A 13,851-nucleotide genomic window follows, 5' to 3' on the forward strand; every position below is an offset into this window, starting at 1 on the left:
AAGTACAATACAATAGTATGAACTTCAGTTTTATGAAAGTTCATATTGCAAGATCTTATTTCATATCATAGTCATTTCAATATGTCATCATATATCATATATCATTCTTCAAGCTTGTAACTTTTCTCAATATCTCAATACACATCCTCATAGACTCGTATTTCTTCTTTACGAATAACACTGGAGCTCCCCATAGTGATACACTAGGCTGAATAAGACCTTTATCCAGCAAATCCTGCAACTAGTCCTTCAATTCTCTCAATTCTGCTGGAACCTGAAAAGTAAGGTGTACTCCCAAGAGGGGGGGTGAATTGGGTTTTAAAATTTATTTTAATTCTCTTCAAGAATCCTTAACCTCTTTTAAGTCTTAATTTAATTCTTTCAATGAATCCTTGATTTCTTGTTGACTTAGCAATCACACAATAAAAGCTTAATTCTCTTTATTTAAGCCACAACCACAAAACAAATGAACAAGAATCAAACAACCAATTGATTTTCCAAGCATAAGTTAACTGCAGCACTATTTTGATTGATGAAAGCTTGCAAGATTTAGCACTCTTTGAAATATAAACACATTCTAATCAATATCAAACTTTAAATCATTCAACCACAATTTAATCAATATATTAGTTTCAACTTTCAGCTTTTGTTGTCAGCCCTGAGTATATAAATTTGAATCAAGCCCTGTATATATGAAATGGTTTCTTCAATGCAATCCACAACTCAAATCCCAAACAACTCAGAATTTAAATAACCTCTTGGTTAATTTTTATTTGGGTGTTAACCAACCAACGTTCTTCCTTTTGAGGTTTCGGCAAAAGTTTGATCAACCAACGTACTCCCTTTCGGTTTCCGCAATCCCAAATCAAAATTGAACCTTGAGTTTATTTAACTTCTAAATTATGTAGTTTGTATGATTAAATCATCCACACAATATAAATATGCTGAAAATAAAGAGTAAAGGAAAGAGAAAGTGAGACCGAGATTTTTACGAGGTTCAGCTTATACCCAGCCTACATCCTCGCCTTTGGAAAGCCACAAAAGGATTACTAAATTCAGTTCCTTTGTTAGGTGGAACAATACCATTTACACACTCCTTCAGTAGGCTAGAGCTCACATCTCCAAACGATGTCCCCTTGTTCGGTCATTCCTTAATTAAGCTAAAGCCCACCTCTCTAAGAAATATCCCCTTACTTTAGCCAACGATCCAAAAAACCCTTGGAATCGTCAATCTACAAGATACAAATCAAATATTTGTGTACAAAGAATTTGCTCCTGCAAGAGCTGATTAGTACAACAATTTAGAACTATATACTTCAAAGTAAATAACAATATGGAAATTAACTTGAAACTCAATGAAGTATATCACCGATTAATTCTTTCAATGATTGAAAGATTTAGAATTTATAGCACAATTCCGGTGGAAGAAGATCAGCAAAAACTCAGTTAAATTCGTGCCTAATATGTGAGCTTGAGAGCCTTTGAATGATGAGAACAATTGAGTGAGTATTGAGTGCTGAATTTGATTCTTAGTTCTTAGTTAATTAATTCAATGATCTTTGAGGCTTATTTATAGATGTAGAAAAGTATTTAACTTGTTCCCCAAGTGACTTGGAGTATTCCCCAAGTTTTCACAAAGTTTGAGCCCCAAGCAACCTCATTTAAAAATTTTGACCATTATGAAAATTTCAAAACAACCGCATGACAGTTGACTGTCCATTTTTAGCAATTGGATATCTAGTTAAATTAAAGGGACAGTAAGGTGGTAGTCGCCTGTCTAAACATAGACAGGCATCTCAAAATGCACAGACAGTCGTCTGTCAAGTACGTGACAGTCGTCTGTCATGCTGTCAACTTCAAGCACCCTTCAGTGTTTTTGTCATAACTTTTTATGTGTAACTCCAAATTTGACGATATTGGTGTCAAATGAAAGTTAAGAGAAAATATTAAAACATTCATGTTGAATACATTTTAAAATAAATATTTTTTGATGGAGAAAAATGTACATCAATGCGAATGTATAAAAATTAACAACAATTGAGAAATCCTCTTTTTGGTGCATTTCATTCAAAAAATGATTCTAACCTTTTTGAAACAATTTTTGACCTTATAAAAATATTTTTCAAGTATGTTAAAAGGTATCTAGGTCCAATAAATTAATCTAATAGGTTCATGCATCCATATTGAAATTCTCTGAAGTACTTACATGAAATTTTCTAAACTCTTTCGAATTTTCAATTCTTGAATTCCTTAGGGCTTTTGTACTTGTTTCATCTTTCTTTGATCTTTCATCAAGTTCTCTTTAATCCTCATGCTCTCATGATCTTCAAGTTTTATCTTTAAATCCATTTTTGAATTCATGCTTTAAGCTTCATATTGATCATACTTCTTTGAAATATAAACTTTCATGAATTCTTTAACCTTACATTCATCATTGAGTCCTGAAAATACATCACTTAAACAAAGCATGTTAAGTTCTACTTGTTTGTTAGCATCAAAACAGGATATTAAGTTTTGTAAGGCCAATAATCTCTCCCTTTTTTATGATGACAAATAAGAAGTAAAAATTGGAGTGAGCCTTAAAAAGACTCCCCCTTTCAATAAGCATCATCTTAACAATATTCGCAAGATCAATCATACTCATTACTTCATTTTACAATCATGCTCATCACTTAATTTTACAATCATGCTCATCACTTCATTCAAGTTCAAGTTTTTCAATCAATATCAAATACTTCTCCTCCTTTTTATATATATTATGTTCATGCTCAATTTTTGTTTAAAACTTCTCCCCCTTTTGACATCAATCAAAAAGGAAAAAAAAAATGATTGAGTTCAAATAACATCACATTTTGAGCATATAATAAAACATGCATATCAAACATATGTGCACACTCAATTTATTATTTTTCAATATAGCATTTGTAGTGTATTTTAATAGTCATGTATATGGGTTGTAACATCTTTACTAACTACTTTTTCCCCCTTTGACATTATTCAAGATACCAATTGTTGATTTTATGATACCAATTTAAAATTTAATTCATGACATCAATTGATTAAAAGGGAAACGATCATAATATAAGCAATAAGTCTTAACATTCCCCCTGAATTCAATACATTCAGTTTTGTTACCAATTATACTTTTATCATCCCATGTTTCAAAACATTGATTCACATCATGTATCAAATATCAATATCATGCTAATATCATCAATGTCATACCATGCGCATGGATATAATCATACTTGTCATGCTCAAAAACAAATTGAAATTTTAGATTGTGATACCAAGTGAGCTTTTAAATTTTGATATCAATTAAAATATTCATGGATACCAAAGTAATTTATAGATACCAAAGTCATATTCACATTATGCATAGCTCATGGACACCGATATAACTATTATATCTTTCATAGCTCATAGATATCAATATCAAGAGCAGTAAGTTTATCCATGTGATTCATCAATAGCATGCATGATTAAGAATTAATCTCATATCAAAATTCATGCTTTTGCTCAATAATCTCATGCTCAAATGTTCAACATAGTGAGCCATAAAATATCAATATAAGTCAAGTCAAGTCAAGTCATACATATAAAGCATATAGCATATCATATAGGTATGTAAGCATGTAGCATATAGACTTTCATTCTCAAATATCTTTTTTTTTAATCAAGGTACTTATGTGATAAGCTCAATTTGATATTTTCTTAAGTTAAGCCTTGTAAAAATCATCCTATGATGTTTGCCAACAATGCCATTTTGAATTTGTTATAATAAGCTCTTAAACTCATCTTTAAGTTTTTCTATTTCAACTAGTTCATTTGTTGATCATGAATTAAGTTACTTTCTCAATTTTTAAAGGGAAATGACTTAATCCATGGAGTTTTTCATTTATGAACTGGTCTTTCATTTTGGTACCCAAACTTTCTTGGGTCCGATTGGTTTAATAAATGATGTTTCTTTTAATCTTCATACTTGTTTAGTTTTTACACCCTTTCTCTTAAATGGACATTCAAACTTTATATGCCTCTTTTTTCTTGCATTGATAGCATATGATGCTAGTGTAGGCATTAGAGGATATGCTAGTATAATCTTTAGAAGTTTTTGAAAAATAACCCATGTAAAGATTCTTTTTCTTTTTATTTTCAATTCCATTAAAACCGATGCCTTCTTTATTTAGAGACATTCTTTGTGAGCCTATCATTTTTTCAAAATTTGTCTTTCCTTTTGTGAAGTTATAAATGATCTTTTCTTTATCTTCAATTTGATTTTTGAGATCATTTATCTCTATCTCTTTCTTGTTGTCAACCTTCTTTAGTGATTTTTCTAATTCTTGAGATAGTTTTCTTATCTTATCTTCTAATTCAGAAATATATATGTCTTTCTTATATTTTATAGAGGATAGGGATCGAAGGTCTTCTATCATTTTTTCATTCTTGCTTTCTAATTCCTTGATTCTTGAATCTTTTTCTCTTTCAATAGTTTTAAGGGATTCTAATTCTTTCATTATACCTTCATTCTTATTTTTTAATGAAGTATTTTTCTTAGTTACTTTGATTAGCATCTTATAAACTTTGAATAAATCATTTTAAAGTTCTTCATAAGATGACATGATTTCATCATTGGATTCATCACTACAAGAATTATTTGAACATTTAGATGAGGAGCTTTCCTCATTGTCCCAAGCCATAAAGCATGTATAAGCAACCTCTTGGCCACTTGATTCATTTTCCGAACTACTTGTACTCATCATATCCCAAGTAGTGGCTTTCATGACCTTTTTATTTTCTTCTTAGACTCTTTTTTAGTAGTAGTGGACATTTTGATTTTATATGTCCAACTTTGTTGCAATTGTAACACGTAGGAGTTTTATTCTTTGATTTCTTGCTAACTTATTCTCCTTCTTCATCTGATTCAGATTTGGATTTTCTTTTGAATTTATTTTTCCTTCTTAGAATTTTCGCTAGCTTCTTTAATATGAAGGCTACTTCATCTTTATTCATCTCTTCTTCACTACTAGAGTTTTCTTTTGAAGCTTTGAAGGTTATAGATTCTTAGGATTTAATTTTTCCACTTCTATCATTCATTGCCATTTCATATGTTAGGAGAGAACCTATAAGTTCATCTAAGGAAGTGGTTTTCAGATTTCTTCCTACCATTATGGTAGTAGCTTTTGGTTCCCATTTAGGTGGTAGCCCTCTTAGAATTTTCCTTATCATCTCATAAGTAGTGTAGGTTTTTCCTAGTGCATTTAGGGAATTTATTATGTGAGTGAACCTAGTGAACACATTAGTTATGGATTCATCCGGGTTCATCCTAAAAGCTTCATATTCACTTGTAAGCATATCGATCATATTATCCCTAACATCTATAGTTCCTTCATATGTTACTTCTAATTTGTCCCATATTTCCTTAGCTGATTTGCAAGCCATTACTCTATTAAATTCATTGGCATCTAAAGCACAATATAAGGCATTCATGACACTAGAATTTACTTGCAGCATCTTATAGTCTATATCGGTCATATCCTTTTTCTTTTTAGGAATTTGTTTTCCATCTACTATCTTAGTGGGAATTAGGTCTCCATCCATAACTACTTCCCAAGCTTTGCAATCCATGTGTTGGAGATATATTTACATTCTTTTTTTCCAATAGGTATAGTTGTGTCTACAAAATATTGGTGGCCTAGTTGAAAATTGTCCCTCTCCAAAGGGAGCTACACCTAAATAAGCCATTAGGATCTTTTTATAGCTACTAATTAAGATTTGCTATAACCCTTCTCTGATACCAATTGAAAAGCAAGCTGTAGAACCAAGAGGGGGGGTGAATTGGGTTTTAAAATTTATTTTAATTCTCTTCAAGAATCTTTAACCTCTTTTAAGTCTTAATTTAATTCTTTCAATGAATTCTTGATTTCTTGTTGATTTAGCAATCACACAATAAAAGCTTAATTCTCTTTATCTAATCCACTACCACAAAACAAATGAACAAGATAAGGTTCAATCAAACAAACAATTGATTTACCAAGTATAAGTTAACTGCAGCACTATTTTGATTGATGAAAGCTTGCAAGATTCAGCACTCTTTGAAATACAAACACATTCCAATCAATATCAAACTTTAAACCATTCAACCACAATTTAATCAATATACTAGTTTCAACTTTCAGTTTTTGTTGTCAGTCCTGGGTATATAAATTTGAATCAAGCCCTGTATATATGAAATGGTTTCTTCAATGCAATCCACAACTCAAATTCCAAACAACTCAGAATTTAAATAACCTCTTGGTTAATTTTTCTTTGGGTGTTAACCAACCAACATACTTCCTTTTGAGGTTTCCGCAAAAGTTTGATCAACCAACATACTCCCTTTCAGTTTCCACAATCCCAAATCAAAATTGAACCTTGAGTTTATTTAACTTCTAAATTACGTAGTTTGTATGATTTAACCATCCACACAATATAAATATGCTGAAAATAAAGAGTGAGGGAAAGAGAGAGTGAGACTGGGATTTTTACGAGGTTCAGCTTATACACAGCTTACATCCTCGCCTTTGGCAAACCACCAAAAGATTACTAAATTCAGTTCCTTTGCCGGGCGGAACAATACCGTTAACACACTCCTTTAGTAGGCTAGAGCCCGCCTCTCCAAATGATGTCCTCTCGTTCGGTCACTCCTTAATTAGGCTAGAGCCCGCCTCTCTAAGCAATAACCCCTTACTTAGCCAACGATCCAGATAACCCTTGGAATCATCAATGTACAAAACACAAATCAAATATTTGTGTACAAAGAATTTGCTCCTATAAGAGCTAATTAGTACAACAATTCAGAACTATATACTTCAAAGTAAATAACAATATGGAAATTAACTTGAAGCTCAATGAAGTATATCACCGATTAATTCTTTCAATGATTGAAAGATTTAGAATTTGTAGCACAATTCCTGTGGAAGAAGATTAGAACAAACTCGATTGAATTCGTGCACAATATGTGAGCTTGAGAGCCTTTGAATGATGAGAACAATTGAGTGAGTATTGAGTGCTGAATTTGATTTTTGGTTCTTAGTTAATTAATTCAATGATCTTTGAGGCTTATTTATAGATGTGGAAAAGTATCTAACTTGTTCCCCAAGTGACTTGGAGTATTCCGCAAGTTTTCACAAAGTTTGAGCCCCAAGCAACCTCATTTAAAAAATTTGACCGTTATGGAAATTTCAAAACAGCCGCGTAACAGTTGACTGTCCATTTTTGGTAGTCGGCTGTCTAGTTAAATTAAAGGAACAGTAAGGTGATAGTCACCTATCTAAACACGGACAAGCGTTTCAAAATGCACAGACAATTGTCTATCAAGTACTTGACAGTCGTCTGTCATGCTGTCAGCTTCAAGCATCCTTCAATTTGTTTGTCATAACTTTTTCTTTATAACTCCAAATTTGATGTTCTTGGTGTCAAATGAAAGCTAAGAACAAATAATGAAACTTTAATGTTGAACACAAATTAAAATAAAGATTTTTTAATGGATAAAAATGTACATCAATGTGGATGTAGAAAAATTGACAGCAATTGAGAAATCCTCTTTTTGGTACTTTTCATTCCAAAAATGATTCTAACCTTTTTGAAACAATTTTTTACCTTATAAAAATATTTTTCAAGTATTTTAAAAGGTATCTAGATCCAATAAATTAACCTAAGAGTTTCATGCATTCATATTGAAATTCTTTGAAGTACTTATATGAAATTTCCTAGACTCTTTCAAATTTTCAATTCTTGAATTCCTTGAGGCTTTTATACTTGTTTCATCTTTCTGTAAGCTTTCATCAAGTTTTCTTTAATCCTCATGCTCTCATGATCTTCAAGCTTTATCTTTAAATCCATTTTTGAATCCATACTTTAAGCTTCATATTGATCATCCTTCTTTGAAATATAAGCTTTTATGAATTCTTTAACTTTGCATTCATCATTGAGTCCTGAAAATACATCACTTAAACAAAACATGTTAAGTTCTACTTGTTTGCTAGCATCAAATAGGATATTAAGCCTTGTAAGGCCAACAAAACCATTCTGTAAGGAGCTTTAGAGATCGATGCCATCCCGGGAAGTAGATCAATAGCAAAATCTACCTCGCGGTCAGGAAGTAACCCAGGTAGATCTTCTGAAAAAACGTCTGGAAACTCCTTAACCACTGGTGTATTGCCCAGTTTCAATTCATTTTTTGACACCTCCTTTACAAAGGCCATAAACCCCTGACAACCATCCAGGAGTAGTCTCCTCGCTTGTATGGCTGATACTAACTGAGGCAGGGATTGCACACGCGACCCTATGAACCTAAAGTATGGTCTTCTAGGAGGTATGAATATTACTTCTTTCAAATGACAATCTATACTTGCGTAATTAGCTACCAACTACTCCATACCAAAAATTACATCGAACCCATGCATGTCCAATACCATCAAGTCAGCTGGCAAGACTCTCCCCTGAATATCAACTAGATAGCCTCGGAACACTCTACTACACCTCACTACTGACCTTGTTGGTGTAATTACTAACAGTTCGGTTTCTAACAACTGTGTTTCTGCCCCATATAATCTAATACACCCCATAGACACGAATGAGTGTGTGGCCCCTAAATCAAACAATACAATTACTTTAAATGAAAGCATGTTAATTATACCTGTCACCACATCGTTGGTTGTCTCAACATCTCCATGCGTCAAAGCATAGACCCTTGTTAGAGCTACATTACTCTACTGGCCTCCACGAGGCGCTTGATAGCCTCCTCGGTACGATCTGGGAGCAGGAGTGGTACCAAGTGGTGTAGGGTAATCTCACACTAGGTGTCTCTGCCTACTGCAGCGATAGCAGATGACTCTCCCCACTCGACACTCTCCCAAGTGTCTTTTTCCACAAGTTTGACAGATAGGAAAATTCTGCACTGCCTGAAACTCACGACCTCTAGTCTCTTGTCTCTATCCTTTGCCATAGTTTTCTCTCCTCCACTGACCCTGCCTGGATCCCTACTAGAAGCCTGAAGGCGTAGATCTCTTCTTCTGTCTCTACTCCTCTGCATCCATCCGCTCACTAGCCTCAGCCAATGCTACTCTATCGACTAACTCAGCAAAGTCCTGTATCTTTAACACTACTACCTTCTTATATATTCCACTCCTCAATCCCCTTTCAAATTGCCTAACTTTCTTTACTTCATTAGGAACAACATATGGGGTGAAGCGAGATAGCTCTATAAACCTCGCCGCGTACTACTGGACCGACTACTGTTCTTTGTTTTAAATTCAGGAACTCTTCCACTTTAGATTCCCTAACAGTGGCTGGGAAATATCTGTCAAAGAATAATTCTTTAAATCGATCCTATGTCAAATCTATCGGTGTCGTCCTCTGCTGCTCTAGAAGTCCCATAGTAGTCCACCACCTCTCAGCCTCCCCTGTCAGTTTGTAGGTGGAGAAAAGGACCCTCTGCTCCTTTGTACACTGTAATACCGCCAAAACATTCTCGATCTCATGCATCTAATTCTCGCTGGCTACAGGATTAACTCCTCTTGAAAATGCTGGAGGATTCATCTTGGTAAATTTCTCTATCGTGTACCCATGACCTACAGATGGACCTCCCTACTCTCTAGAGTTCCTAGAGATCTTAGCCATAACCTGCTGAGCTATGCTATGTAGTACAGCCTCTGAATCAGTCCTGCGTGCACTCAAGGGCCTTGTACCCTCATTACCACTCGCATGGGCACTACCTTCTCTAGGGTCCATCCTGAAAAATAATAAACAATGCTCAAGGGACCTATTTTATAGTTTACACATCTAACCAAAATCCATTATCTTGACATCCTTATCTTATTTCAAGATCCAGTTCTACACTGTAGAAATACAACCTGACAATAGTTTACTATGACTTTCCTAAAATCGTCACCCCAAGAAAGATACAGAAACCACCATGGAATTCTTGCCTCTAAACTGCAGAACAAAACCTTAAATTCTTTCCCTAAGTCTGGTATCGTTTCCGCTAAATTCTAAAGTCTACAGAACTTAACAACCTAGACTCTAATATCAAATTGTAACGACTTGCCTAATTTACCAATTTAAATTTTTTTTATACTAATATTCAATATAATAATTCTATACAACTAAATAACATAATCAACCTGGACCCATGAGTACCATGGATATATCCAAAATACTACTCAAATACCTAAGCAGCTAGAAACGTAAATTACAACATACCATACAACCAACCACAATACTAGAGTCCCATTAAAACTATTATATATATATATATATACAATCATCATCAAAAGACCACAAGTAGCCTAGGGTCACTTGCCAAAAATAAATCTAACCCTAGCTCATCAACTTACCCTTCTAACAGGGTAGCTCAGTCGGACTCTACTGTCGTGGAGCTCTATTTGCTCCTCTAATTGGATTTCTTGAAATGTTTATATAGCTGGGGTGAAACATCTCTCAGTAAGGGAAATAAACTAATATCAGTGTGTGACAACATGAGTATTTTTGTATTATACATATAACATTACATAAATCGTATTTGATAAAACCGCCTGTATCATATCTGGGAAAAATATAATTTATCATATCATGGTATAACATACTGAATTTCTATACATGAAAATCATCTTATATAACTGTACATAAAATAACCCCCTGGATGGATACTAGGTTGTGTGGCCCGAAGGCTGGACCTAGCAATGGCTGGCTGACCACGCTAGATCAATATAAGTCTGTAAGTATAATAGGTCTGCCCCTCTTGGTGCGGATGCCAGAGGGACGCCTGCACTACCATAAACCACATCGACTGCCGATCTCTCACTGTCCTTTGTCACATGTGGTAGCCCTAACATATACATGATCGTGATCATATAGCTACGGTACCATGTTTCCTGAAAACCTAAATCAAGCCATCCAGGTTTCGATAACATATAGTAAATCTCAAATAACAATACATAGCTGTTTCATAATAACATTTGTCAAAATAATATTTTCATGTATTTTTGCATATCATAATGTATAAACCACAGCCCTTACGCCGACATAATAAAATATGGAAATCACGGTCCTTACGCTAGCATAAGATATCATATAAAAACCCCGGCCCTTACGCCGACATATCATATAAAACCACGACCCTTCTGCCGGCATATCATATCATGTAAAATATGGCCCTTACGTCAGCATATATTTAACATACATAGTTTGTAATCTTTGTACTGTTTCAATACCATACTTTAAACATAATTCCCTTATCATTTTTAATATTTTCCTGAAAATATTAATAACATGCTGATTCTGAAAACATAATATTATGATAATTCATAAAATCATATAATTTCCTACTCATGCCACACAAAAGTGAATATTATTCTATTCATAAAATATGCACAAAACCATATTCCCTGTTGAATAGTATTAAAATCATTTTCTTGAAAACAACAGTATTTCCAAACTTAGTTCTATAACATACATAATTTCCTTGAAAATAAAAGCTGAATATTAATAAATAACTTCATTAAAATACTGACTTAGTTTATTCCCTTACCTGACTTACTGAGAAGCTCACAAAAACACTCAATCCTACACCCGCAATGTTCCCAGCATAACACCCTGAAATTAACATTTCCCCCCAACAAAACTTTAGTATTATCCTACCTAACATCTCCTCCTCAGTCCAAAAACACCAAATACCTAATAAAACTGAAATTAACCAATGTACCCAAATTTTGGAATGGTTCCCAAGTTAGCCTAACCAACGATCCACTCTAACAGAAATGAAGAGAAACTTCCCAGGAGTAGCGTGGCGACTTTGGATTGTCAATCCGGCAAAAGTCGGAGTTAGAAATCTAGAGAGAAGGGGTGGAGGACGAAGTAGAGAGAGAAACGAAAAGGTTGCATGCAAGATTTCACGTTGGAAATTTGAGTTTGAACTATTTATACACCTACCTTCGTCGATGAGACACGTCACTTTGTCAACGAGGCCAAGTAGAGAGTTCGTCGACGAACTTTAGGCCCTTCAAAATAGCATCTCAGTAATTTCTCGTCTACGAGACATGTGCCTCTGTCGACGATCACAATAAGCTGATTTGTCAATGAACGCTTCACGTTCGTTGACGAGATCTTGCCGTGATCCCCTTTAAAATTTCCTTTTCTCCCTTTTTTTTATTTAAATACTATAATTCTTTGGGTCTCTACACCTATGCTATTCTTGTCTTCCACCTTCTTAATGAGGTTAGTTTTTTCTTTACTCTCCTTTAGTACCTCTACTTTCTTAGGTGGGCTAGGGCTAACCTGTTGTTGGTGGGGGACATGCTCTTCTGGACTCTTTTGCTGCAATAGTAGGTTGAACATATTCTCCATCTTCTTTTGGAAGACAAAAAATTCCTCCCCAGTGACTCCTAAATGTTCTGTTGGTGTGGAGTGGATGGATTGAGGCGATTCTTTTCCAGCAATAGGGCCAAAGCTAGAGTTGTGTGTGGTTGGCATTATTAGAACGTCAGAGGTCGAGAGCAAAATGAGTACCTCTCAGAAGCAAGTTCCCACAGACGACGCCAACTGTTGCAGGATAAAATTGGTGATGACCTGCGACGTTGCTCTTCGACTTCTGATGACCTGAAAAGAATGGAAGTACAACAGGCTTGGAGGACCCGGGGGATCACTCCAATGCCTAAGTAAGGGAACACTGAATGCAATAGTAAAGTGGGTTAAGAGTGAGTTACCTTGACTTGTTTGCATCACCCTTCTTTATAGTGGCAAGGTTTGACCCTTGGGGTGATCCGTCATTATGACGTGAGGGCGTGGATCATTCCGAAGGTTTAAAGTACCAGCGTGGATCACTCTAGGCGTTTAAGGCGCCAGCGTGGATCTCTCGATTCATTATTGGATTAGAGATTATTGCTCTTGTCAGAAGATTTGACTTGGGTAGTGATTGTTGGGTTTTGACTTCCTTTTATAAGTTGATATATTTAGAGCATATCAGTTTTAACTTTGTTATTAGCTTAGTTCTAGCCAAGGAAGATTAATAGCATTAACTTGTTTATTGTTTTTTGTTGCATACTAGGTGGACTAGACTTAAAATACCAACAAATGAAGAGATTGGCCTATGCGCTCATAATCTCAACAAGCAACAGAGGCCTTACATATAGTCATTGTACTAATTGACAAAAATTGGAGACTTATGAAGGCTATCAAGTGTTTGTGGGAGTTAAGGACATTCGACATTCAATACAAACCTAGATTGTTCATAGCGGATTAGGTCCACACCCTTGAATGCACCATCCCTTATCAGTATAAGACCAACATGGAGTCAATATAAGCCCTCTATAGCAAGGGATCCTTATGACATATGGGTTGGAGTTTGATCTCTCTCTACCAATGCATTCTGAAGTATGCATTATTATCTAAATTCAAAGCAACAAATAATGAGGCTAACTATAGAGTACTACTAATATTGCTCATTATAGTCCAATCTTTTGGCTAGAGCCCGCCCTACAAGGGAAGGGAATAATCATGTTTGTGTTCAACTAGATCTTAACACTATTCGAGTAGTGGAATAAAGTTAAAGCAAATAGGTGTAAGAATGTGATTAAGGTGGGAATGAAATTGAAGTAAGAATGCGATTCATGCTTTTCGTTATTTAAGTAGAATGACTTTCAAAATCACAATTCTAATTCTGGAACCTTGAATGATGGGTGGAATGGTTAAAAAAAATCAGTTGTTTTTTTTTAAGACACCCCTAATATAGAATTATTTAGTTTTATAATCTTTTGAGTATCCTCAATTTAACCCTGCTTTTGATATTGTCCCAAAATATCAAAATATTATCTA

Source organism: Malania oleifera, chromosome 13 (assembly GCF_029873635.1).
Source record: "Malania oleifera isolate guangnan ecotype guangnan chromosome 13, ASM2987363v1, whole genome shotgun sequence".
NCBI classification, from domain to species: Eukaryota; Viridiplantae; Streptophyta; class Magnoliopsida; order Santalales; family Ximeniaceae; genus Malania; species Malania oleifera.